Source organism: Hippocampus comes, unplaced genomic scaffold (genome assembly GCF_001891065.2).
Source record: "Hippocampus comes isolate QL1 unplaced genomic scaffold, H_comes_QL1_v1.1 scaffold335, whole genome shotgun sequence".
In the NCBI taxonomy this organism is placed as follows: Eukaryota; Metazoa; Chordata; class Actinopteri; order Syngnathiformes; family Syngnathidae; genus Hippocampus; species Hippocampus comes.
In genome coordinates this window covers 708,760-736,106 of record NW_017805823.1, presented here as the reverse complement: position 1 = coordinate 736,106, position 27,347 = coordinate 708,760, and the positions used below count along the sequence as shown (strand labels likewise).

The 27,347-nt window shown below is 40.5% G+C and overlaps 1 long non-coding RNA gene across 2 annotated transcripts; it reads right to left on the bottom strand.

Annotated features, from left to right (window-relative positions):
- On the bottom strand, positions 1 to 26,670 carry LOC109525580 (uncharacterized). Of its 2 annotated transcripts, none has more exons than XR_002170176.1 (4): positions 26,588 to 26,670; positions 10,386 to 10,449; positions 1,098 to 1,406; positions 1 to 35 (listed from the first exon to the last, which is right to left on the bottom strand). It is a non-coding gene; the product is annotated as an uncharacterized LOC109525580 (long non-coding RNA). The 2 variants fall into 2 exon arrangements; XR_002170177.1 differs by lacking the exon at positions 26,588 to 26,670 and adding an exon at positions 12,946 to 12,978.
- Positions 26,671 to 27,347: the final 677 nt, after the last annotated feature.

Below are 27,347 nucleotides of genomic sequence, written 5' to 3'. Positions count from 1 at the left end.
TCCCAGTACTCCGGAGTCCCATTCTTTGCCAGTGCCTTGGTGAATTGTACATGAAACAAATTCTGAGTGAGAATAACAATAAAAGCTATCTCGCAGCAGCTCTGATCGCAAGCCGCAATTGTGGACAGCTGTACGCTAGCAACTTCCGGTGAGTGTAGTACCCTCTCATACCTCTAGGGAGCAGCAACAGCTAGCCAATTGCCTTGTGTTTAGACGAGAGACAAGCGAATTTGTGACACATGAATGCAGGACAACGGTGAAACAATAAATATGAAAGATGAGAAAATACTTTTTTCTTTGTCTTCATTTGATTCTAATTCAAGTTGTTAAAACGTCATTCTTCAATGTTTAAAACGGTTCTAGTAACATTAAAACACGTTATTTGTTCAAATAAGCCTTGTTTTTTTTCACATTTTCAGCTAATGGTGTGCCACGAGATTTTTTTCAATGAAAGAAGTGTGCGTTGGCTCAAAAAAGTTTGAAAAACACTGCTCTAGACCCCTCGCGATCGGCTTGGGACCAGTCTGCGAGCTACCGGTCGATCGTGATCGACGTAATGGGCACCCCTGCACTACGTAATGTCTTGATGAAAGCACTAATTTGTAAAATGTCAGATTTTTTTTTGGTTTGTAACTTACCATGAAAAAAAGGTCAAAACAGGCATTATTTTTTAGACATGGAGTTAAGTTCAAAATGTGAGCTAAAGGTGCATATAGTTAGATAGATGAGAGGTACCCAATCACCGGCCCGTGGACCAATACCATGCCTCGGCCCATTTGGGCTATGACACATCCCCCGCCCCCCATTCCTTTTCTGTTGATGAAAATATCGTACAAATTTGCTGTCTGATGCCTGTATGAACAATATTTTTATGATGTTATTGTTATCCAATGCACCTATGATGGTATTGAAGTGGATGGCATATTTTGAGGAAAAAAAAAATGCAAATCACGCCCGACTCTCTGTCATTGACACGTTTCTGCCATTTCCGTTTGATTCAAAATCAGTCAAAGCTGTCAGGTTTGGTGTTGACATTATGATAACATCCTTAAATCCCTTCCCTTATAGGATTGTTTGCACAGATTATAGGTTCTTACCAGCCTTTACTCTAGAATCAGATCCAAAGTCCGGCACATGAGCCTCCAGTATCAGTCCAGTGTTAGTTTCACTAAGAGGCTGTTGAGGTTGTAAGCCTTCAAATCTTGGCACCTCGAGCCCTCTTGAGACAGATGGCTGAGGGAGTTAAGGGAACGGTAGAGAGTATCAGATCAGACGTGACTGTGAATTAAAGCGTTGGTGATTGACACTTTTGGGAAGGATTCATTTCACTGTTCATAAAAGCAGTCGAGACCAGATTTCCATCCCTCTGCCTTGAGAAACGGGCACCATCACAAAATGCTGCACAGCTGGAAATAAAGCAGATGAAAATCACAAACCAGTGATCCAGTGAGACTCTCTGTGTTTGAAATACAAATTCAGCTGTTTAAAATTCAATGCTGATGGACTAAGTAGGGTTTACCGCATTCTTTAGCCATTCCCTTTTCCCCCTTTTTCATCTCCTCTCGATGTCTGAAAAGTGAGTCTAGCCTAGCGTCTTTCATTACTACTCTGTATTCTTTTTATTTTTCTTCTTCATATGTTGGGTCCCTCCCATTATCATAGCTTAATTGTATTTCTACATTGGTTAACATTTTAACACTTTTATGTGTCTAGCCTGCTTAAGAATGTGTAGTATACTCTACAAAAGGAACATGTTTTTTCACAAGTGCTATTTCTCTTTACACAGACTCTCCACTAGTTAAAAAACTTATACTAGCACAAAGCAGCATCATTGAGGAGAAAAAATAAACTCTTTGAAATGTTCACAAATTTTTTTTTTGTGCATCTCTCAATTACAGATTTATGAATAGGCAGCAGAGAACATTGATTCATAGCAATTTACAAAGCTTGGCTGCTGCTGCGGAGGTTTTTGTTTCAGTTTGATATTACACAGGAGGAAGGTCAGGCTCTGGGTCACCATACTCCAAATAACCAAAGTACTGCTTATCACACACCGTAAAGACTTCAGTGTTTGCTCAACAATACAAGAACATTCTTGGAAAAAAAAGATGATGGATGAGACAGCGGGTCATACACCAGGAAAGAGAAAGAAAAGGAAAGAGATCGCGTCGAAAACGTTTTGACTGACTCTTCTGCATTGACTACAAAAAGCAAAACCCTAATTTGTGGTTGACGGGTGCAAACGACTTTTGTGTGTGGGAATGTTTACCTGCCTCTACCCCTTATCATAAAGTTATACAAACACTGGACATTTTTACTGTCATTATATTTTATGATCACACACATTTGCTTCCATTCAGATGAGTCGAGATCTTCAGGAAAGAAATTGCCTCTAATTTTTCCAATTTTCAGTATTTTCATGTTTGGCACAATAGATTGAACATTCATTTCCATTATACAAGACACATCATTTCTGCCTATAGAAAATGGCACAGTAACACTTGCCATGCAAAGGGGCACTGCAAGGAAGCGCGTGAAAAAAAAAAAAAGCACTTTTGGGCCCTCCACGTCAATGCCACATATTGAAAAGACCATCTGCTAATGCTAATGCGGCTTAATCCTGCTATCTTGTCCTGCAGCAGAATAACACCTGCCAAAAATAGAACGTGCACCTGAGCTGCGGGGCTTCTCAACGGCAACATGCAACAGCAAGATGAGTGGCTGATGACACTTGATTTCCTGCCCTGAACACGAGTCAAGTAGGCACACAAGTATGTGGTGGGGAAGTGAAGGGGAGTGTATGTTGTTTATCAGATCAGCACGACTGCTTTGCTTGTAACTCGCTATACTGAATCCTTTAACAGCTGCTTGCAGACAAAAGGGGCAAAACAACGCTCAAGTGTTCTGCTTGTTCATACGGCATGCATAATTTATATTTACTTTGTGTCTGTGCTGGTGTTTGTACATCATCAGCTCTCTGTCATTCACACACTTGCACTCGCTTTATCATCTTTTGCTGTGACCAAAATTTCAAACAGTCATCAAGGAGCTTGCTTTGCCATCAGGCCATTTATTTGTCCTGAGGTGGAATATCAAAGAAACGAATTGAGGATGCTGGTTAGCACATAACCACATACCGTATTAATCCCAGATACAGATATAGACATATTGCTGGTGTAGGCCAAAACCTCCTGAGTAACAATTTCGTAAATGTATCTCCCACCCACCCCCGTATATATTATTGATCAATCCAAACAGATGGCAGTTATCAAGATTTTATGTATTTTCACACACTTAGTTAGCTTGTACCGTGGTTCTCAATTATTATTATTATTTAGTTTTTTTTTTTTTTTTTACACCAAGTACTTCTTAAAAAATACTTTGGTCTCCAAGTACCACCATAATGTGCAACATTAACATACAGAAGCTTAGTAGGCCTAAGTGTGCATAAAAAGTGAGAGGTTCTATTAAAAAAAAAAAAATAATAATATTAACAACATGACTCCGTTTTAACCTTAGCACTGCATGTAAATATTGGAAAAAAAGAACAAACCGTAGTTACATAATGATTACAACAGTGGTTCTGAACCTTCTTAGAGGTACCGAACCCAACCAGTAAATATGCACATTCAATGAACCCTTAGTGAAAAATAAATACATACGGTATATATTTTTTGACAAATTCAAGATATTAAAAAAATGCATTCATTAAAAACAGAAAAAAGTAAATAAAATTTCAAGAGATAAGTATACTTTCTTTTTTTTTTAATTGTACGACTATAACGACAGTCACACATTGACTACTAAGCGAACTAAATTTCCCACAGCACTGATTGGACAAGGAATATAATGCGATCATCTGCAGCCAGTGATGGCCAAGCGGGTGTGTCATAACTAATTGACATGTTGAGTCGGGTGTGTCTTAACCTCCATGGCAGAGGCTCCATCGAACCCCTGCCATGGACGAACGGTAATCGTTTAACGGAATATGAAGTATACAGGGAGACATGATACCTTAGCAACACAATAAGGTATCTTGCTCAAGATACCTCAACACGGGCAAGGTGAGGGTCGAACCCAAAACCTATGGTTCAAACGATGATTACGCTACCACCCAATCCAAGCAACCTGACTTTGGTCGTTTACGGGAGACTTCAAAATCTCTGACATGAAGGGGGGGTATTTTTCTATATTTGTACATATTCTTACACTTGCGAACGAGTTAAGAATGTGAAAATCTTAACTAGATACAGTACTGTACATACAAGTTTTATGATGGTGAATCCTTGACCCTTACTGGAAAAGGATCTGTGCTCCGTACAAGGGAGATAATGTTGACAGAAGAAGGTTTCTGGATGATCTCTTATCTCACTTTTGTATTGTTCTCACTCTTTGTGTCAGAGAGTGTTCCAGGCTGTGGCTGTGATGATCAGATCGTGATAGTGTCTAATAAAGCTGCACATGCCCGCACGAGCATTCATCTTTTACCTGACACACTTGTGGGCGACGGCATTCATTTTGTCTGCGTGATGAGGCGGTGCGGGGCAGAATATGACTCAACTGTGACTGTGGCGGGGCGCTCAATCGCCTGGCAAGGACAGCAGGAAATACAGTGTAAACATCTTTGCTGCTTTTAACGGTGTTATTGTGGGGACCGGAACATAAACAAAATACTAAATGGTAACTAACAACTACAATTCCAAATGGATATACGCACATGATGGCGACTCTATATTGGGGCAAGGGGGAAACAGTCCCGCACCAGATGGTCATCTTTTTTTTGCTTTCTAATATTAATATTAATACAGAACAATTGCTTATTAATAAAATCATCTAAAATTCCTTTTGCCATTTGTAATATGTTCATTAGGCTACGGGGCGCTTATGATTGAGCTCTGTGAATTCTCCATTAGCAACAAGTGACATACCGTATTTCTGATGTGACAATGTATTAGACTTATTTCTCGTCTGCAAAATTGTAGAGGACTAAATAAATCCTAAATCCCAGATGATTTTCAAAGAGCAAAGGCAATCACGCGAAAAACCGCCCCTTCACAATGACATTTTTTTCCCCATAAGCTCAACAAATCTGTTTCAAAATCCTACCAAACACTAGCTTCTCAGACTTGCAGGCACTGTTGTCATGGAAGCCAGAGCAATATCTCGTTCCCCCCCCCGCCCCCCACCAGTCCTACAATTGAATTACAGGCTTAATGAACAGCACATTTCATTATGGCCTCCAAACCAGATCAAATCTGCTCAGCCCTGAAAGAACCAAGGGCCTTAAAGGTTCACAATGTTGACAAAGGTATTGGGACACCTTCCACCGCACCTTCGACTCCATACAGTTAAAAACAGCTTGCTCTCCTTTGGGAAAAGTTTGCTCGAACATGTCGTTGGGCACACAGTCTTTGATCCAGTTCATTCAAATTGTCTTTGATTAGGCTCAAAATAATACCACTGAATTGGGGACTCAAAATTGTCCATTATGTCTTATTTAGATTTAAAAAAAAAAAAAAAAAAAAATGAAGATTCAAGAACATCTAAGGTCTGGTAAAAACTGGTTCATAAATACACGATCATTGCGCCACTGAATTTATGCCACCTTTGGGAGGAGGGACATAAAACAAAATCTGGGTATTTCCTTTCAACAATACTTTTTTCATTCAATAACAAACATACGAGGTCCATAGTCAAATTCATTTAGACTACTGTATATAGTCGTTTACCACCATGGCATTCGACCTTTCTTAGTCATATTTAAAACACTGCACTTGCTTCCTCTCCATTTTTTGGAACAGCTTTCCCTACGATGAGGCAAATATAAAGCGTTGCAGTACTGTCAACCGCTGCCAAAATGAGCTCCCACACATCCGGTATCTCAAACTATGCATGCTGCTGTATCGACACGCACATTGTATGCTACACACAAGGCCCGTGGGTGGGTGAAGTACAAGCAGCTGTAGTGGGTGGCTATTATGGAATTTAAATATTTCATAGCATGTGGATTGCCACTGGAGGCTGCTCAATAACCACGACACAGGCCTCAGCAGCCACTTGCCACAAATTCAAAGTGAAGGACTTCTTGCATATAAAAACAGTAGTTATCCTCTTCTATTGTCTTAGTACGCGCCTTGTGATACTTGGCACGCAGCAGTCACATCCTACCCAAAGCTCTTGACTGGTTCTCATTTAATATGCCTCAGTCAGTCAGTAGAGAATTGACAATCAATACATCCATAAGGCTTCTTATCTCTTCAAGGTCACATAGATTCAGAATTGAATATACTTCAGATGCCCACCTTCCATGCAAAAAATCTCCATGCTCTTGAATAACACAGCTAAAGATGAACATACCCCCGTCTTTTCTTAAATGTAAAAGACCAATATATATTTGTCTCGTAGCCTTGCCTGCCAACATGTTTCACTTGTGCTTGAGTGAAACGGCACACATGAACCACGGCGGCCATTTTGACTTGAATTCTAGTTGTTAAATGATGTTTTGATAAACATTACATGTCAAGAGACAAATAATCCCCTCCCGCCCCCCCAAAAAAAGATTCTACCAAATCTTGGCAGCGTAATTACACCTGCTGAGAGAGTCTGGCAGCTGTTTTTCTTGACAGAGCTCCATACAATAATACGTATTCTCCTTCAGGCAGCAGGGGGCGCAAGTAGGCCAGAAACTGTGAAAGGAAGTTGGCCTTTTTCAGAGAGCAGAAGTTGGGGTAATCATCCTCAGATGTCCTCTTCTATAACCCGTCTCCCCTTTTTCAATGAAGGCACACACATGGGAACGTGTGTGTGCGAGCGCGCACGCGTCACACACCGACAAATAGAGTGCATGCTGAAACCCGAACACTGCATGAGCGTCTGTTGTGGAGTTGCTGTCACAAACCTGTAAATTATTTTTGCTGATAGCCGATGAGTCCGTTTCAGAGTGCACTCTAAAGTGGGCCACCATTTGGGAGGATGAGAAACATTCCTCTCACACTTTATCTCCCGTAAGTGAACAAGGAATGGTGAACAGTCCAGAGTTGTTCTAAGTTAATTCTAAATTGTTGAGTATTGAATAGAATGACATCAGTTTTTTTTCCTTTAGTGTCTCACTGCTTTCTGCATTATGACAATTTGAGGATTCTTTTTACCATTCTTTTCATCCTCTCAAGGTATCTCCTTGAGAAGTGCAGTGACTATTTAAATAATGCGTCACACAAAGAAAGAGCCTATAGGATGTTCATTCATTTTCTGAACCGCTTTATCCTCACTAGGGTCGCGGGGGTCTTTAAATGTTACATCATAATTATTGTTCCACAAGATCAACATCTTAATACGTGTTGCAAAGAGCCTCATCTTATTCTTGATTAATCCAAGGTTGAGAAGGAAACTCGTAAATATTGCATAATTCATCTGTTGATTGGTTTTTATTTATTTATTTATTTATTTATTTTTTCAAGAATGATAACAGCACAGCACCACCTACTTTTTGACAAACCTCATTGGTGATTGTTAATCATTTGCAGTACCCATCAGATCGAGCGGCAAGTGTTTTTTTTTTTTTTTTTAAACTTATCTTTACATTAAGGTTAGTGGTTCAAATACAAGAAAGTAATGGGTGTGTCTCCTAATTGTTCCATTTCTTTTGGCACCCCCTTTAAAAGTATTGGAACAGCAATTGCAATTTCTTAATTTTTTTCTGACTGAAAACATTTGGCTTTGCCATCAAAGGCTGACTTTCAGACAAGAGATCAACATTGCTTGTTTGTATTTCCAAGTCTTTACATACATATCTAATACATAGCTAAGATAGTTCCTTCTGTTTGAGCGCCTAGCTTTTTTTATGTAAGCAAAAGTATTACATATGTCGTGACTGACAGATCTTTCCAAGTCCAGATTAATATTATTAATCTTATATTAAGATTAATATTGGCTCCAGTTTTTCCAAAAACTTGAGTACCATATTGCCTCACTTGGCATGGGGTCAGTCAAAGACCTTATGACATCATTCCAAGGCTCAGCTGACACATACATTTTTACATAAAATTCGAAAGCAATGCGAACAATGTTATATAATTCAGAAACATTTTGCTTCCACTTTCCTTCCCTTTGGTAATTTAAGAGGCATATGAGAGCGTCATGCATGTTTTAAAAGGGGCCATCTTGACATGATCAGAGCACATATGAAATTCATGTGACCAAGCAGAGAGAAAACCACGAATGTATTCACAATGGCTAAATGGGAATCTACAAAATCAACAGCAGTTGAGCGAGCCATTTTCAGACAACTATGGTAACATCGGCGGTTACATCAAGAGGGCAAGAGTGAAGGTATCGCAACTGTTTGCAGACTTAATGAACTAAAGTACATCGGCTTCACAAGACGACAAGCCTTAAAAAGTCTGCGACGGAGATTTATGCACTGATTAGGCAAAAATTAACCTTTGGGTAAGTGATGGAAATGATGACGTTAGGCGAATGAAAGGACCTAGTGGGTGACAGTTATATCAGAGATTGCATGTATTCTTCCTCGGTGGGCTCATTAAACTTCATGGCTGTAATGCGATGGCAACAGCAAATCTTCAGAAACTATTGCAATGCAACAAATTTGGGGATCCTTTATCATGTAGCAAGATAATGACAAGAACAACAAAGGAGTTCATCAGGGCCAAGAAGTGGATTTAGACTTGCCTAATCAATCTCCTGACTGAAATCGTACACATATCTGCGAAAAAAGCTTGAAAAAAAAAAAAGAAGCATGCCAAAGAAAAACAAAGATGTTTAACAAATTCAAAGTCTTATTCACTTCAGTCTATTTTAATTCAAAGGTGTGCACCATGGAAATGAAAGCTGAATGCTATAATTTTTGGAGGGGACAACAGTTACTTAAACTCTGCTAGCTTATTCCTAACACATAATGGGAGACACCATAGATGGGCTAATGAATAGCATTGTTATTTTCACATCGATAATTGCACACAAATGATGGAGCACACAGGCATACATTCTTTATCCTCTGCGGGGAGTGACTCACATTATTGTGGCTTCACGATCAATTCTGACTTTCTCCTTCCTGTAGATCTGTATGCAGGGGCGGTGTGGCCATCGGGAGTTTTGGGAAAATATGTTAATTTTCTCAAACAGCCGGTGGATTCCCGGGGTGCTCCTGGCCATCACGACCATCCGAACATTGATGACAACGATTAAATCCATGACGGCCATAACCCCCCCACAGATTATTAGTTGGCAAGTGATGAATTTATGTCCCAGCACATCCCTGTCTGTATGCTGATATTATACCTTCTATTTAATGATGAATTTACATTGTTTTTATCAAGTTAATTGTTTGATTGCTATTTTTTCCCCATTTAAAAACACATGACACACATTTTGCTTGTTTTGGGGGGGGCATAGTCATCATTTCAATCAGGAAATACAATTTGAGATAACAAGGCACCGCTGTAACAAAGAAATGTGCTTTAAAGGCATAGAGTAAATTATATTTGACTCCTTTATCTTCAAACATGTTTTTGTAGGGATGTGAAAAGTTAAACATTAAAAGATGCATTGCATCGAAAAGGTTGGCAATCACTGGTGTATGGCATACAATAATTTGTTCCATGTATTTTCATCTGAAATACGTGACATCATTTGCATTTTAAAGACTTGAGCCATATCTGTGCAGAAGTTTGTGTGTGTGCATTGTTGCCTAATTGTGTACAAATATCTCTGTTAGAGCCTTGTTTGAATGCAGTCTAGGCTTTGGGGAGTGCCGGGATCTGAAGCATCGCCATGCCAACATGTGCACACATGCACCTGCAGTCACACAAACACACAAGCAGACACCTGAAACAAGCGGCTTTATGAGCCAGGTAGTTTGCGTCTTTCTTGTCGTGACTGCTGGAGAAAAGAGCCAGTTTCATAATGAGGCGCACGCCATTAATAGGAGGCTAATGGCTGATCTCGAACGCCGAGCCTGAGATGTCTCTGCAGGCAGCTGCGCTCTACCCTGATTGCTATCTCAGCTTCAGCATCACTTAATTTCACATTAAATTGTCTTCGTTTCTGTCGTCTTTCAGCTGGCCAGGAAGGAGACGACAGCTAGCATATTAACAAAGGCAAAGGGATATGTTCTCCATTCCATCCTGCTGCGCCTTTATCTGAGGTTTTATAGGCTAGTTTGGGTTTGGGCTCCCATTTATTTTACATGGTAAGAGCAACACAAGTGTGCACATAAAGCAACAGGCACATAAAACCTAAATATGCATCTAACTCATGCTCTAACTCTCGCTCAAGACAAACTTCTTTACTGAAGAGAACATAGTGTGAAATGAGCATACCGAGTAATGAGACTTCTCATTTAAAAAAGGACTTCATGCATAACTTACCCTTTGAAAGTAATGAGAATATTTACTCTGGGAAATTCTCCAGCAATCCAGGGCTGTAATTCAACTGCAAACAGAACAAAAGCAATTGTGAGTCACATTTCTTATCCCCGAGAACAGGAATGGAGGCTGGATGATGGCACATAATCCTTCCATAGACACCATTGTTTCACTCACGCGTTTAGCTATGCTTCCATTATGACTTGGAGTTACTGTGAGGTTTTTGTTAGGGGTCGCAGCACTGCCCTATTCAATATGGATGATTACGTGGAGTGGTTTTCTGTGGAAATAGCGCAATTTTATAGGTTGACCTGTTTCTAGCTTCGCAAGACATTTTAAAGTGTTCGTTCACGACTCTGTCCCTCTCTGCTGATAATTAGTTTCTGAAGCAGTCAGAAGGGGGGGAAAAAATCATCGAAGGCTGCTGCTCTTTTTTGTAAACTACCCTTGAGCAAGACAGTAGGTAGAAGAAATTACTTTATCACACAGCGATGTTTAGATTAGTAATATCGTGGACCGCTGTGAGCAAGAGACAAGTGGCCTCCAACTGCTGCACAAAAGTCGCTTTGGGTCATGCTAACCTAGTGTCTTTCTGACGAATGTCTTCCTTTGACTGTCACTGGCTGCCTGGTAGGCCGTTGTTCCACAAAATAAGTCATATGATGCAAATATTGGCATTAGGGCAGCACAATATATTAAAAAAATATATATCGACGTCGTGGTAATGGCCTTTGTAATATATGTATTACAATAATTTTCTGATGGAATTTTATGCTTTTCTCTGAATTGGACCAGCCAGACGCAAATTTAAATGCGCGTTGCCACTCAATAGTTGGACATTATCTCGGGGACTTTAAATTAATTACCGGTAGCGAAGGACACATTGCTTATTTCGCCGCATGAAAAAAACTACTTCTTTCATGAAGTGATAAAAATGTCATTTCTTTTTGTAAAATATCACAATATTATCGCTCGAGTCAGCATGCATATCGCATATCGCATGTTTTTTCCAATATCATGCAGGCCTAGATGATATACTTTGTCAAAGAGGTATTATTTTATATTTACTGCCAAATGATTTGGAGCGCTTCTACAGCGAATGATAATGATACATAATGGAATCATGGTGTTCTTGATTAATCCTTTTCAGAAAGTTTTAATAAAACCAAATTGTACCAAATCCACACCGATACTTCCTACAGGATATCATGTAAATCCAATTACCGGTAATCCAATCCAGACACCTCAAAATCTTAACAAATTAGACATTTTATGGAAAATAACTACAGCTTTACATACAAAACCCAGTGTGAAATAAATATAAATGACTAACGACGTGGAGGAATGAACATTTAACATGACTTTTAGGTTTAGCGAAGACTCGATGTCAAGAAGCGATTTTCTGAGGAATGAAAGTTCTCATTTTAAAAAAGACTTCATGCATAACTTAGCCTTTGAAAAGGATGAGAATATTTACTCTGGAAGAAAACATTCAGAGTTCTTTATTGAATTCAACAGTGTTTCTTTATTAAATGCCCGGCACTTGGAACTTGCTGTCATATTGTATAAAAACGGTTCACGGATAGCAATTCGTTTTAGAGCTGATAGCAATTCGTTCCACACTGCCAGCTTTTATGACCAACTCCAGTCAATAGCAAGCCTCTCTTGTCTGTCCGGCAAAACATTGGTGCGGCATTGTGCCTCAACCTATCAAAAGTCAGTCACTTGTTTTGGACCACATTCTGACTAATTCAGCAATCCACTCAACCTATTTTGTGCTTGTTTATCATTGAGTGCAACTGTTGAATGGATGGATTTTAAATAAGTCCAAGAAAATTATGGTGATTTTTTTTTTTTTTTCAGTAATACTGCATGCTTTTAGTTTGAAGGTCTGACTTTAAAAAGTATGCGTTACATGTGTTGCCTCAATGTTTTGAGCAGACTGGGAAGGTTATGGCCATGGGTTGTTAAGGGAAATGAATGGACAAGTCACACATTATTTTTGTACAAAAAAGCGAGCGGATTCACAAAAACTGAGACAACATTTAGATGAAAAAGAAAATGGTCACAAACCAAGTCATATGAAAACCGAAGTTCGACTGTAACTGTTCAAGATGGCTTTGGAATAACCCCAAGCAGTATCAAAAGAAATCTTTGCATTACATTTGATCAGGATCTATTCTATATTTACAGTACAAGTGTCAACGGTGTTTTATTAACTTGTGAAATATCAAAGAAAAATTGCAATTTCCTGCCACTCGCTGATGTTGAAAAAGTAGTTCGTATTTGCCATTTACACATGTGAAACAAGAGTGTTGTAATGTACCCGGTGTGGTTCCTAGACCTGCTCAATGTGCAAAGTTCCGTGAGCTAATTCCTGAATTTGCGCTATGTTGACCCGACTAGCTAAGCGAGCTTACAAAACAGCTCGAAAAAGCTGTCAGTATGAGGCAGTGCAGTGCAATCACAGCCAAATGCTACCAGAAAAATAAGCACAATTATGGTACCTGTCTAATACTGCAAATGAATTCTTGGTGGTCGACAGCGAGCGCGTCAGCCTCACCGTGCAGAGGTGCAGCGTTGGATTCCGGCTTCGGCCTCCCTGTGTGGAGTTTGCATGTTCTCCCCGTGCCTGTGTGGGTTTTCTCCGGGTACTCCGGTTTCCTCCTACATTCCAAAAACATGCATGGCAGGTTAATTGAACACTCAAAAATGTCCCAAGTTGTGATTGTGAGCGCGGCTGGTTGTTCGTCTATGTGTGACCTGCGATTGGCTGGCAACCAGTTCAGGGTGTCCCCCGCGTACTGCCCGAAGACAGCTGGGATCAGCTCCAGCACCCGCAGCAACCCTTGTGAGGATAAAGCGGATCAGAAAATGGATGGATGGATCTTTTTAGCTCTCACTACACCAGTATATTTAGCAAAAAAGGTAGCATATTGATGTAATGAGAGTAAATCAAGTGTCCATCCATGTTAACTGTGCACTAATAAGTCATCCCCCTTCGTTTTATCATCTCGCGAGTCAAGCCCGGGCCACTGTGCGGCTTCATGCTGTTAGAACACATCAGGATTTGACTCTGAGATGCATGCATGCGAGGCACAGTGATGCAGACAAAAGGAAGGACCCACACTTTTGACGTAAAATCCAGGGAGGCTAAGAGAGGAAGAAAAATATGAGGGATGGAGGAAACAGACGCACAAAAAATACAGGCGGTAACGAGTGATGCATGGAAGAACACTGGCGGAAGGGGGCTGTTTATGTTTGTCGAGCAGTCAAACATTCTTCCCATGCCATTATTAAGCATGACCCACAGCAATACATTGACTTGGTGAACTGGCCAAGACAGCACTCGGTGTAATACACTGACAGGAAAATGATTGAGTGCTACAATGTATCTTGCTAATTTGCTTTCTCGACATCTTTGCCGGATGTCGTCTTTATGCCTGCTGTCCAAGCGTTTATATCAATTTCAACTGTCAGTCATTACGGTAGTATGACATTTTGCAACACCTCTGACTTTGCTGCGTGTCTCATATTCAAGCTGTAACATCTACTCCGTGCTCTCATTAGACGATTTGTTCTGATACACTTTCCTGAACTCGCCTGACACCCTTGTCAGCCAAATGAAGACAGACGCACCCTGGGAAAGCCTCAATAATTGGTTTTCTTGCCTTGTGAGTGAACACCTACTTTTTACTTGACTAAACTATTCCATGCATTGCATTGTGTTGGTAGATTGGTACATTTTTCTTGGATAATCAGGTGCCTGAGAATCCTGGTTTATGCCCATAATGGGCATTTTAGCTGTTTTGTAATGTTCAAATAATTCAAGATAATTGGAAAATAGAAGCTGCACATGCTAATTAAGTCACAAAATGGACATGAAAGCTTTCGTCTTACTACACTAATGACCTGAAATAGTGACAAACTGAAAAGGAATGTTCAAAATACGGAACCGGCAGTGGAGATGGACACTTGAGAATAATTTAGTAAATGTAGAATTGATTGTTCAATAAATATTTTTTAATGTAAAAAGGTGTTCACTACTTGGATGGAATAAGCAGAGGCCCTGTCTAAGTTACACTGCAGACTTTTGTCATGCTATAAGCTTGTTTGTGCCATGTAGTGCTGTGTAGAATGAAGGTTTGAGTGCTTTCTCTGCCAAGTGAGTAAGCAGAGTAGCCCTAAGCCCGTCGTCTTCGAACAGTAGTGTGTGAAAAGGGAAGTGCATGTTCCCGTGGCTTCGCGTCTGGCATGGCTTTAATAATGCAGCGATTGCCATATGTAAATGATTGTAGTGAAGCCGGTCGTCACGACGGGGGAAGCAATTTGAAAGATGAAGCCGCCACGGGCATTTTAAGATGAACAACAAATTTGGTGCAAGAACAATATGCAGGGGTGCTAAAATATTCAGCATAGCCCACAAACAGTCTTCTCCTTGGGCTACTGTGCTCCCAAAAAATGCACCAGCTTGTGTCAATGTAAAGTTGTGAACCTCACATGCTGTATTATGTATTTGCTCTTACTTTCCCATTTGCTGAGTTAGAAATAGACCTTCCAAGAAGTGGAACAATGGCAAGAACACATATTTAAAGGGCAACTGGGGAGAAGTTGAAAAATATAAATGTTGCTAATGTTCTTCCCTGGGCTTTGTAATGAACCGCAATTCCGAGTTGCTGTGATTTGACGCAAATCACCACTGTCAGCACTATCATTTCAATGCGGTTAGAGCCACTGGAAATGGGATCCAAACGTACATTCCACCAGTTCTTCAAAAATGCATGGGGCTAAGGAGGAATTGTTTTCCACTGCCTCAATCGAGCTCGATTGAGTGAGCAAAAGGATGGATTGGACAAGAAAATTGGCGCGAGATGATGCAAAAATGGTGCGTGAGCAATTTTAGAGCCTCGCACGCTTACTTTCTTAAAAGAGTGACACCACTCTCAAGTCTGCATGGGAGTGTGTACATTGGCAAAACTTATTTTTGAATATTGAGGGTGGTGGACTTAAATCTACTGCATGTACATGACAATCCATCTCCTGGAAATGCAATGCCAATTTTGCAGCTATGCTAATGCCCCACCAAATCCAACATCTGGCTTTGGGTTGAAAAATAACCCCCAACACAAAGTTTTGTCCAAACATTTAACTGCAAAAATATGTTTTTTGATGTACATAATATGTAATGTTGACAGTACTCCGATGAGATTATAGTTTGACAAAACAGCAACAATGTCCATATTAATCCATTCATCCATTTTCTGGTCCGCATTATCCTCACAAGGGTCGCGGGGGGTGCTGGAGCCTATCCCAGCTGTCTTCGGGCAGTAGGCGGGGGACACCCTGAACCGGTTGCCAGCCAATCGCAGAGCACACAGAGACGAACAACCATCCGCGCTCACACTCAGGCCCAGGGACAATTTTGAGTGTTCAGTCAGCCTGTCATGCATGTTTTTGGAATGCGGGAGGAAACCGGAGTACCCGGAGAAAACCCCTACAGGCCCGGGGGACAACATGCAAACTCCACCGGGATCGAACCCACGAACTCTGCACTGTGAGGTCAATGCACTAACCAATGGACCACTGGGCTGCCCTATCCATATTCAATGTTGTCATATTAATACTGCATCAAACAAACCAAGATACGATGCATGACGCTAAAAATATTTTGTCCTCTTCCATAAATGTCATTCTATTGTTGCAATTTGACATCACAGACTCGTAAAGGGTCAGAACTGTTCACGGATTCTCTGGCTCTCAAGCAATAATTAAATACAGTGTCTGGTATGCATTGTAAGTGACATGTCTGAATACCTGTATCATTTTTTTGCAGTACGTTTACCATCATTATCAAGCTGCAGTGTGAAGCACTATCCTCTGAGTTGTGCAACAACTGCCTGAATGTGAGAATACAGTACAGTCTCAATCCCTCACAAGTCATGCCAAGTGCTAGATTTGCGCTCGTATCGAAAATAGAGCCTATAGGGTCAATTTAGAGTCTTCAGTTAAGCTAACATGCATGTTTTGGAACATTGGCGGAAACCAGAGCATCCAAGGACATAGTGAGAACATGCCAAATTCATACAGCCGGAATTCGACTGCAGAACCTGTGCTTGGAGGTCGGTCACATTCACTACCTTGACGTTCCTTGATGAATACAATTGGATTGAAAATAAAAAGGCCTCCATCAAATAAATGTATATGCATATCCACAGCCCTTCTCCGAAAGTTTACACGAGCATTAAAGCCTAAGCAAGGCTGGAAATAAACTTTCTGCCCAGTCATCCATCTGTTCTCTGTCAAAGAAATGCACCAAGTTAACAAACAAACCCTTTCAATATCATTTTCATTCACACATTTTTAGAGAGCGAGCCATCACTTCTAAAGCTGCAGAATATAATTACAACATTCTGAAATACAGTTACACTGAAAATGTCACGCTGTCGATAAAATCCAATAAAACACTGAATAATGAATAATGAGTCCTACGTTTTGGACAATGAAATAATATAAATGCTTCAGTCAGTGGAAAGATTGCAATCGGGTTCACTGGGAGCAATTATATAGTCCGTTCTCACCTTGGCTATTGAAATCATCGTATATATGAATAACATATATCCGTGTATTAAATCACATTATGTAATGTGACAGTAACATTGCAATAGTTTATAGTATCACCTTCGTGTGTTCCTGGGCCATCAGTCATGATATCTATCTATCCATCCATCCATCCAGGCTGCAAGAGGAAAGATGACGCCCCCAAGTAACCAAATTCAGTTTCCTTCCAAATGGGAGCATAACCCGTAAGTTGTGCAACAACTCTTTACATAATCATCTCGCGGGCCGGATTAAACTCCTTTGCGGGCCGGATCCGGCCCGCGGGCCGTATGTTTGACACCCCTGGCCTATAGGGTCAATTTAGAGTCTTCAGTTAAGCTAACATGCATGTTTTGGAACATTGGCGGAAACCAGAGCATCCAAGGACATAGTGAGAACATGCCAAATTCATACAGCCGGAATTCGACTGCAGAACCTGTGCTTGGAGGTCGGTCACATTCACTACCTTGACGTTCCTTGATGAATACAATTGGATTGAAAATAAAAAGGCCTCCATCAAATAAATGTATATGCATATCCACAGCCCTTCTCCGAAAGTTTACACGAGCATTAAAGCCTAAGCAAGGCTGGAAATAAACTTTCTGCCCAGTCATCCATCTGTTCTCTGTCAAAGAAATGCACCAAGTTAACAAACAAACCCTTTCAATATCATTTTCATTCACACATTTTTAGAGAGCGAGCCATCACTTCTAAAGCTGCAGAATATAATTACAACATTCTGAAATACAGTTACACTGAAAATGTCACGCTGTCGATAAAATCCAATAAAACACTGAATAATGAATAATGAGTCCTACGTTTTGGACAATGAAATAATATAAATGCTTCAGTCAGTGGAAAGATTGCAATCGGGTTCACTGGGAGCAATTATATAGTCCGTTCTCACCTTGGCTATTGAAATCATCGTATATATGAATAACATATATCCGTGTATTAAATCACATTATGTAATGTGACAGTAACATTGCAATAGTTTATAGTATCACCTTCGTGTGTTCCTGGGCCATCAGTCATGATATCTATCTATCCATCCATCCATCCAGGCTGCAAGAGGAAAGATGACGCCCCCAAGTAACCAAATTCAGTTTCCTTCCAAATGGGAGCATAATGTTGCATCGATAGCATGAATTGAATCGCACACTGTTTGACGAGGTGATGGAAATGACAATTCAGTCCAAACAGAAAAACAATAATGTGTTTGCTTCATTTCAGAGTTGCAATTCTGTCAACACTTACAAAGTTGTATGTCTGAGTTAAAGAAGGGTTTTGTTGTTTTGCATTTTACTCGAAACAATGGGGAACTTTTATAGACTGGTGTGACAAATTTGAATACAAAGAAATGGATTCTTGAGGCGGGATGCAAATAGCTTTAGGCCCTCATCATTAAATTTATGATTTGCCTGCACGGTTATTAAATTTGCCAAAATGGGCTTCCTCCAGCATTCCAAAAACATGCATGTTGAGTTCACTGAAAACTCAAAATTGCCCATAGGTCTGATGGTTTGTTTGTCTTGATGTGATTAACTGGTGACCAGTCCAGAGGGTAACCCACACCTCTCACACGGTCAGAAAAAAAAGGCTCCAGCTCACCAATGTTACTGATGGGGCAAGCTTGATAGGAAACAGAAAGCTGGAATCTTTTGTCTCCAAAAATTATTATAAATCCTGGTTTGTCACAAAATTGTCTGTTTCTTGTTTTTTTTTTGTTTTTTTTTTTGTCTTCCGCAGAACTGTGGAAAGGTTGGAAATCACCTTTAACTTTGTTGCTTGAAAGATGGAACAATGAAACCATCCATTTTCCAGAATCACAATGACACCAGCCTTCTGTTAGTCAACCTCCATGACCCAGCAAGTAGCCGCTTGCTAACTAGCAAACAGATGGACAACCAAACATAAATTCCATACATTCCATAAATTCTGCACAACAATCAGCATGCATTTTTTAATTCTCAACAGTTGGCTTGTGCATTGCACCTTGAAGAGGTGAAACGCTGAGCCTCAGGCTATGTTGACTTTCCAAATGTAACTTTTTCTTAATTGGCAAGAATTTCCACATTGGAGGTTTGGACGATAAAAAGTATTATTTACCATCTAAAATTAATGTCAGAAAAACTTAATCACAAATTTGCTTGAACGGCCGTCGAAGTTGATATTCACCAATGTTCATGGTTATCAAGTCGCACCATCGCAAGATTAAAAATGGTTCCATTCATCCACGTCATTCTTTCATTCACTCTCACATATTTCAGTGAATTGTTTCTGAGTATCTCCTTAACACGGATAAAAAGCAGCATCAAATTATTTGGCTGGTGGAGTGCATGTGAATGGCCCATGGCTGATATACTGTACAGTTGATGAGAGCAAAATCTAAGCACCGGTTAAACTTTGAGGGTAAATGCTAATGTTTTTACCCCCTCCCAATACAAAGAAATATCAGCTTCACTGGCTCAAAAAAAAAAAGATCTAACTTTTATGCGCTGCCTGCTGCCTTCCAAATCGCTTGTTATTGTTGATACTAGGGTAGCCTGTACCACTGGAGACAAATTCCTTGTATGTTCTACATACTTGGTCAATAAAGATGATTCTGATTGAGTTTCCAAACCAAATAATCAATTGTGTTTTTTTTTTAAATAGTTTCCCTTTTTTTTTTTTAATTTGCAGCATATTTTTACACTTTGTTCCGTTCTAATCCTTTGCTAATTCCATCGTTTTTTTTTTTGGCCACTAATCCATCTCGCACAACGTGCTCACCCCAACCCCAATAGAAAAAAAATGCGCCAGCCGGCTGCTTTCCACGGTCATCAACTGCATCAATTTGCCTTCCTGTACTTACCTGCTAGACATTGGTGTCGATAAAATTTTTTGTCAGCCTTCTCCTTTTTACCTGCGTCTGCTTTTTGGAATCCATTTAGCTTTTGAAATGCCACGTTTTACAGTACAAACTGGCTGAAGATGGATTCAGCAGACCCACCACAGGTCATCAAGGAGACACCATAGGGACAACTCTTCCACAGAATGCGACCAGTGTCCAACTACATAATGTGCTCCACACAACCAAGTATTCGGGACACCCTACTGTACAAAACACAATCTATGACTGAACGTTTGGCAACATATTTGGCCGGAGGACGTACTGCCATTTAGTTCCTAAGCTTGTATATTAGATCACAACTCTATGACAGCTCAGGATCCACCTTACAATATCATAGTCTCCTGGAAACATTTAGCAAAGAGAAGGCACAGATGTTACCCTTTCACCATTCGTACGACTGTGACAAAGATCCGTTCCCTGGTGCCCTGCTTCCATCTCGCCGGGTTCATCAATTTTCATTGCGCGAATGGGGAGACATGGCACAATATATCAATGAATATCATTTGCCTCTGGTATAATTTGCCCATCATCTTCACCGTCAGTATCCAATTTCTTCTTCTTGGACAAGAGGAATAGCTCCTAATGGCCCTGTATCGATGACCGGGCCTCAATAAAAACACTGTAACAGAAGAAATGCCCTTTGCTATTCATCAACTCCGCATCTCTTCAAGGTACTCTGATCCTCTCAAAGTTTGATCTCAGGAACATCGACTACGAGCAGGTGGGGATCTCTTCTTCCATTTTGATTTCACTATAACATGTCCAGTATCTCTAAACACAAAGCCCAACGTTCTCCCCTGGAGGTTGACGTTTTCTGGCACAGTCTGAATCCATCCAGGTGGAAGCCATGCTGACTTGGTCAAAGTAAACGAATTCATCAAAGAGGGCTAATTGTTAACCTTGTCCGAGTAACTGCCCACTTGACCATCTGTTTGCGCCCAGCAACATCCGTTGTTGTTTCCATCCATTGTGACCATCCCTTGTTTTGCAGTTGAACCACTCCTCATGGTTTATCAATCATCCAATGGCCTTATGCATAACCGTCTTTCTTCAGCAATGCTCCTGGTGGCCAACTCTTGTGGAGTATGCAAAGGAGTGGATGGCAGCCTGTTCCACCTCTGTCCAAAACCAGGCCTCTTACTGGCCCGTCTGGCAACATACACCTAACCACAGTCAGGTACGCTCCACCACGTCTAGGTTAGTGTTTCCACCACGCACGTGTAGCTGATGGCAGAAAACTGGAAACGCTCTGCAAACTAATTGGACAATATAGTATGAGCGCTGTATGGAGCTCGACAAAGAACACAAAGGTTTTCTCTGTGTCATAAAATGTGGCTTTATTCTTTAGTCAAAGCAACCGAAAGAAAATTTATTGAGAGGGTGGGGCGTCAATCAATGCAAACATACCAAACAATAACATAAGCATGGCCATGGATCAGACAAATGTGCAGCAAGTGTGAATTTGCAAAGGCGTAATTTTGCCAAAGTGCTTGCGTTATTTAGTTCTGCCTTGTTGTGACAGGTGCATCTATCATAAAAAAAGATATATTTTAAAAAGCAGAGAACAATTTGTTCTGCCTCTTACTGCACTGTATTATTGTTTGGAACCAAGATTAAAGGACACATGTCTAAATGGCTTATTTGAGGTGTTCAGTCTTTCCTTTTTACCATTGGAAGAGAGAAGCAAAAACCTCAATCAACAGACTTGATAGCAGCTTGTTTTGCTCTCAACTTACACAAGCATCCATAGAAAAAAATAAAATAAAATAAAAAAAGCTTCAATTGTGCCGGCTGTTGGATTATGCATCGAAAATGATCAGAGAAATCAATATTTAAATTGCGATTATGTCTCCATGTCACTGTTTAAACACTCTTCGGTTACTTCTCTACTCAATATTCATGATGGCATTTGTATATACAGTGGAGCTCCTGAATAATCGTGATAGGGCGTCTGCGAATTTACCTTTTCGCTGATTTTTTGGGGGAGGGAACCTTACCTTTGTTCTTCATGAGAAAACCTACGTTTTGCGATTGACTACGATTTGGCCCCCAAAAATTCCAAACAGTTTGTCATCATGACTTTGCTGTTATTTTTTCTTAAAGGGCAAGCACTGAATTTTAGACACATGATAGCAACTGGAAAAACAAGAACAAAAGATGGACTCAAGAGTGAAAAGCGGGCTCTGCTGTTGGGTGTTTACTAGCCTGTATTTTTAACCTTTTCATGCACTCTGTCACCTGATAACACGGTAAGCTGTCCACTGTAGTAACCGCGCTGTCCCTGAAACTGTTGACGGTACCGTCCTATTTTATTAAGGGTTAAACCATTAATATAGTCAACCAATCACCTTTAGTGGAGCATCCATTATTCTCTGGAATGTTCTATTCGCGTTCAAGCTCAAATAGTCCACCTCTGCAAATAGCTGAGGTCCAATCCTCATTGTTCAGCACACATACTCAAAAACACCGATCGCTTTCAGCTCACTTGAACTCCTCACATTTCAATTTGTCATTTGACTTCAATGCAATTTGTATCCAAATGTTTGCTCGCATGCTTCCTTGGAAACATCTACTCACACTATGAGTCACAATTTGTTTATGTGGTTGCTGTAATTATACATCATGTGACGAATTCTGCATGGTTTGTTTATCACTAGCCTGCTTTCTACTAATTGGAGTCAAGGTTTTGGGTGTCCGCATTGTGTGTGCGTTTGTATTTGAACATATCAAAATGCTAGAAAACAAAAAAAGGAATAATTGACCAGTGACTGTTTTAGTATGGTTCTGAACTGGACCTCATTGTGTTGACAGCTGTGTGGCCTAGTCCTGTTCAGGGTGTCAGTAACAAAAGCGAAATACATGAATAACTACAGAAAGAACACTTCATTTTCATGCCACTTAGTGTCTGCTTTCACACCCCACATGACAGCCAACGTCAAGTCTGTTCAGCCTCGTGCACACCATGTCAACATAGCGTGACCACTCCCCTTCTGTCAATCTTATTTAGCTCATGCCGTTTATGTTACAAGGAGCCCAGATCTGTTACAAAAGCAAGAATATTGATCGTTGTTCACCATGATTACACGAGATCCAATTGGTATCATACGGTTGCAAATGTTGACAACTTTCTATTTGGATAATGAATGCCAGTTGATAGGAATGAAGGGAATAATCAAAAATGTGAGAAAATGGCAGTTGGCCTATAACTTGAATGTTTATGAAATATAATTACAAGCATGAGCTTTTATGTTGATTGAACTGCATTTCTACCCTGCACTGGGCTTCCTTAGTCCCATACACACAGCACACTGCTGACTGCAGAGAATAGGAAACATGTTGAAACACCAAACCGACTAATTTGGCCATAACTTGCGATCACACTTCATTGGAACGCAATAAAAACCAAAACACAACTATCACTGACACTGACAGGCTGCACAATGTTTAGCAAGGAATTGTAATTGCAGATACTTGCAGAGTGACCGTTTTTATTGTATGCCAGCTTCTTTCAATTCAGAAGCATCTTAATGAGATTTTGCATGCCTTATCAAGGGAAAAAGCAGCAAAGCCCAACGGGGACCATCAGAGGCGACAAGGTTCATTCCAGGCTTTCAGATCTAAGCAGGAAAACCACGGTGCTTTGAATGGAATATTGCGCCTCCTTCTCACACTATCATACACTGAGATGAACCGCTACTCCCTGCTGCGTTTAGATTAACGTCATATTCCCACTTCTGCAGCCGAAGCAAGCCACTCTTATCATCCCACCCGGCATGTTGTTAACTCCTTCGGCTGATAAATGCGACTCACAGCTTCCAGTCTTCCTAATTCTGCCATGCTTCAAAAGCGGCGCCACGTGAATAAATTAGAATTGGTATCGCAGAGCGGCACAGAGGAAGAGAAACTGAAGAGTGGAGCTTTGTGAAATAGACTTCGATCACTCGCTATCCCATCTTGGTTTCGCTCTACTGTGTACTTCAAAAAGATTTGGGCTTTCCAAAGATGTCTATTATTCTGCTTGTTTGGTTCTTTTGAATGGCTGATGTAAAAGCAGCTTTTCAAACACGCCTCTTGTCCAGGGCGTCATATTGAAATAAAGAAACTACTAAGAATGCAGCAATGAATCATCATCTTCTATTGAAGCAGACTAATTACTGATTTAAACTTGCCCATTCAAAGACTTTGAAATGGAAAAAAAAAAAACCTTCCCAAATGTTTGGAAGATAGCAACCATTACCGTATTTTTCGGACCATAATGGGACACTAAAAATTCTTACATTTTCTCAAAAATCAACGATGCAGTTTGTAATCCCGTGCACCTCGTGTGTAGATGTCGTCTTTTCAGCTCATCGTCTTTAATTCACATTCCTTCCCATTAACTTGCCGTTCTCATTCTCACCCGCATCTAACCACGAGCGGTCGTCCATGTTTCCCATCATATCCCAAACTACGGAAATAGCAAATAGGTTGTTTTATACAATAGATTTCATTTCATCTATTTTATTCCGCTGTCCATAAGTATCTATTACTGCCTTTTGCGATTCTGTTTTATTTTATTCAATACAAATGGATATTTTGTTTAATTTTATAACCCTATTCATTAGTTCACTGTATTGCTCGGCAGTCTTTATAATCCACAAGGACTTCGAACCAAAATAAATAAATGAATGAAATACACAAAAATGTTTGAATTCAATTCAGGGCTGCAGGGTATTTAATTTTATTTCCCTCGCCATAAATTCTGCATTACAACCAATAACGTTTTCAAAAACGAGATTAAAATAAAAATGGGATGTGACGGCTTCAACGGGATAAAAAGTAAAATATGAAAATATAAAACCTTTTCTGTTACCATTGTTAGAGACTTTCTCAAATTAATTTAGTGCCACGAAACATGAAGATTCCTTCACCTCATCGTCATCCTCCTGCCTATTTATCACTTCCAAGGCCAGCAATGATTTTCTCCTATTCACTCTTAACTCACAAACTATTAGAGGCTTATGCATTGAACTGCAGCGCTTTCCAAGGTGAAAGAGGAAAGGTTCTTGAAGTCATGTCATTTATTTAAACGTCCAATGACATCTGTCACTAATAATTAGACTTCAGAGAGTCGTATAAGGAAATAGTGGTGCAGATCATGAGGAAAGTGTTCGGGACATCAGAGGAGTGCGTGTGTGTGTGCGTGTGTGTGTGTGTGTGTGTGTGTGTGTGTGTGTGTGTGTGTATGTGTGCGTGTGTGTGTGTGGGTGTGTACGTGTGTGTGTGTGTGGGTGTGCGCTAGAGAGACAGACCGAGCAACCAGACACACAAAACAGAACAAAAAAAGTCATTATCCACTATGAATCTTCATTTTCCTTCTGACAGCATTCTCCTTATCTCCCACGCTGATGAATTTCACACTAATAAAACAATTTCATGAATACGAGAACAAAACAATGGATTCAAAGTTATTACTCATGTTTGGCACTTGCATGTGTCTGCAGTTTCACTACACTGTTCTAATAGAAAAATCTTCAATGATGTATTTAATGCACCTCTAAGATATAATAATGATTTTTTTTTCATTTGCTTCCTGTCACTTTTAAGTTATGTGTACACATACAAATCGAGAATTAGTTTGGAAGATAATTACAACAGCTTCTTCCAGCTAAGAAAATATGCCTTGTCTCAAAGGCGCGCCACACACTGTCCAACACGTCTGAAATCAATTAAAGGGGACCACTGCGCTGCAACGGAAAAACGGAACTCTGCATTCGGTTTTGAGGCTCTCCGTAGACTGTGCTGGACTGTATTTTATTCAATCTTTGGCTTACCGAACCACAAAAACATTGTGCAATTGTCAAGGAAGAAGCGGGTGGCGATCAAGAAAAGGAAATGCGTGAGAGTTGGGGAGTTTAAGGTGGAGGTGGGATTGCATCAGAGATCAGCTCTAAGTCCCCCTGCTCTTTGCAAGAGTGATGGACGTGATGACAGATGAGGTTTGACTGGAATTTCGAATCTTCACAGATGATACTGTGGTCTGAATTGAAAGCAGGGAGCAGGTGGAGAAACATTTGCAAAAAGGTGGAGGCATCGGCTGGAAAAAAAGGGGAGTTGAGATTCACAGAAGTAAGATGGAATACCGGTATGTGTGAATGAGGTGTGGAAGGGGAAAAGTCAGGCTACATTGAGAAGAGGTAGCAAGGGCGGAGGACCTGAAATAAAAGAGGTGAGAAAATAAAAGTGATCTAATTAGGCTGGAACTGGTGCAAGAAAGTTTTCAGACGTGTTATGTGACAAAAAGGTCTCTGCTCGGATGAAGGGTAAGATTTGTAAGACAGTGCTGAGGCTGGCCATGATGTACGGCTTCCAGCGAAAAACAGGATGCAGAGGTGGAGGTGGCGGAAATGAAGATGTCGAGGTTCTCTTTAGGAGTGACCAGGTTGTGAACCGCAATTTTGCGAGAGACCACTGAACTGGAAGAAGGACGATGCGCATGGAGCTGGCATTGAAACGAGAAAGACTTAAAAGAAGGTTGAAACAGTAGACATGGTGAGGGAAGACATGAGTGCAGTTAATGTTAGAGAGGAGGATGCAGAAAGTAAGCTTAGATGGAAAAGATTGACCCACTGTGGCGACCCCTAACAGGAAAAGTCGAAAGGGAAAGAAGATGTAAATCACAAAGATGCTGGTGAGTGTCTCGATTGTTTTTGGAAATAAGTCAACAGTCACTCACCTGATGAGGGTTCACCTTAACCGCTGGAGCCCCGAGGTCCAAATACACTATGGACAAGGTCAAAAGTATTTACAAAAAAACCCACCAACCTAAAAATTCAAGCAATTTCATCATATTATATCCAATGACAGCAAAACGATGTTTTTCTGATGTTAAAAATGTCCCCCTTCATCGCCCCAATGAGCACAAGCATTAATAATTCACCTTACCTCCTTAAGATGACTTTGACCTCAAAGTATGCCATGTGAATTGACGCTCTCCGGACCTGCAATTATAAAAAATATGTCCTTGTGAAATGTTAGAGAACCTTAGTTTCTGGCAGAGCTTTACTTGGACAAAGTTAATTGTCTTCATTATCGGCGGGAGGGATCTCTGAGGGCGAACGACGGTTGTTGCCCCGGTAATCACGCTCAGAGTTCCCTGTCCGCCAGTTTGAACTTTTATTGTTTTCCCTATGCGAAATACAAGAAAAACACCGTCCCCGATATTTGCATACCACGCCCCCGGTCCGGCCCCTTGGTAGTGATTGGTTATCTTGGTTTAAGCTTTGAACCACGGGTACGTTGACGCCTTTCTGTCTGGTCTACAATAGTTATGGGAAAATGAAGCCTCATGAAGCAATGAGGCTTTACATCCAATTGGTTCGTTCCTGGGCCGAAGCATCATGAGGCTTTATTTGTGCTACTGCGCCATCATGTGGAAAATAAATGTCATGACAGACAGTGATTAAAATGATACCATGGATTTGATGTAGAGGTAA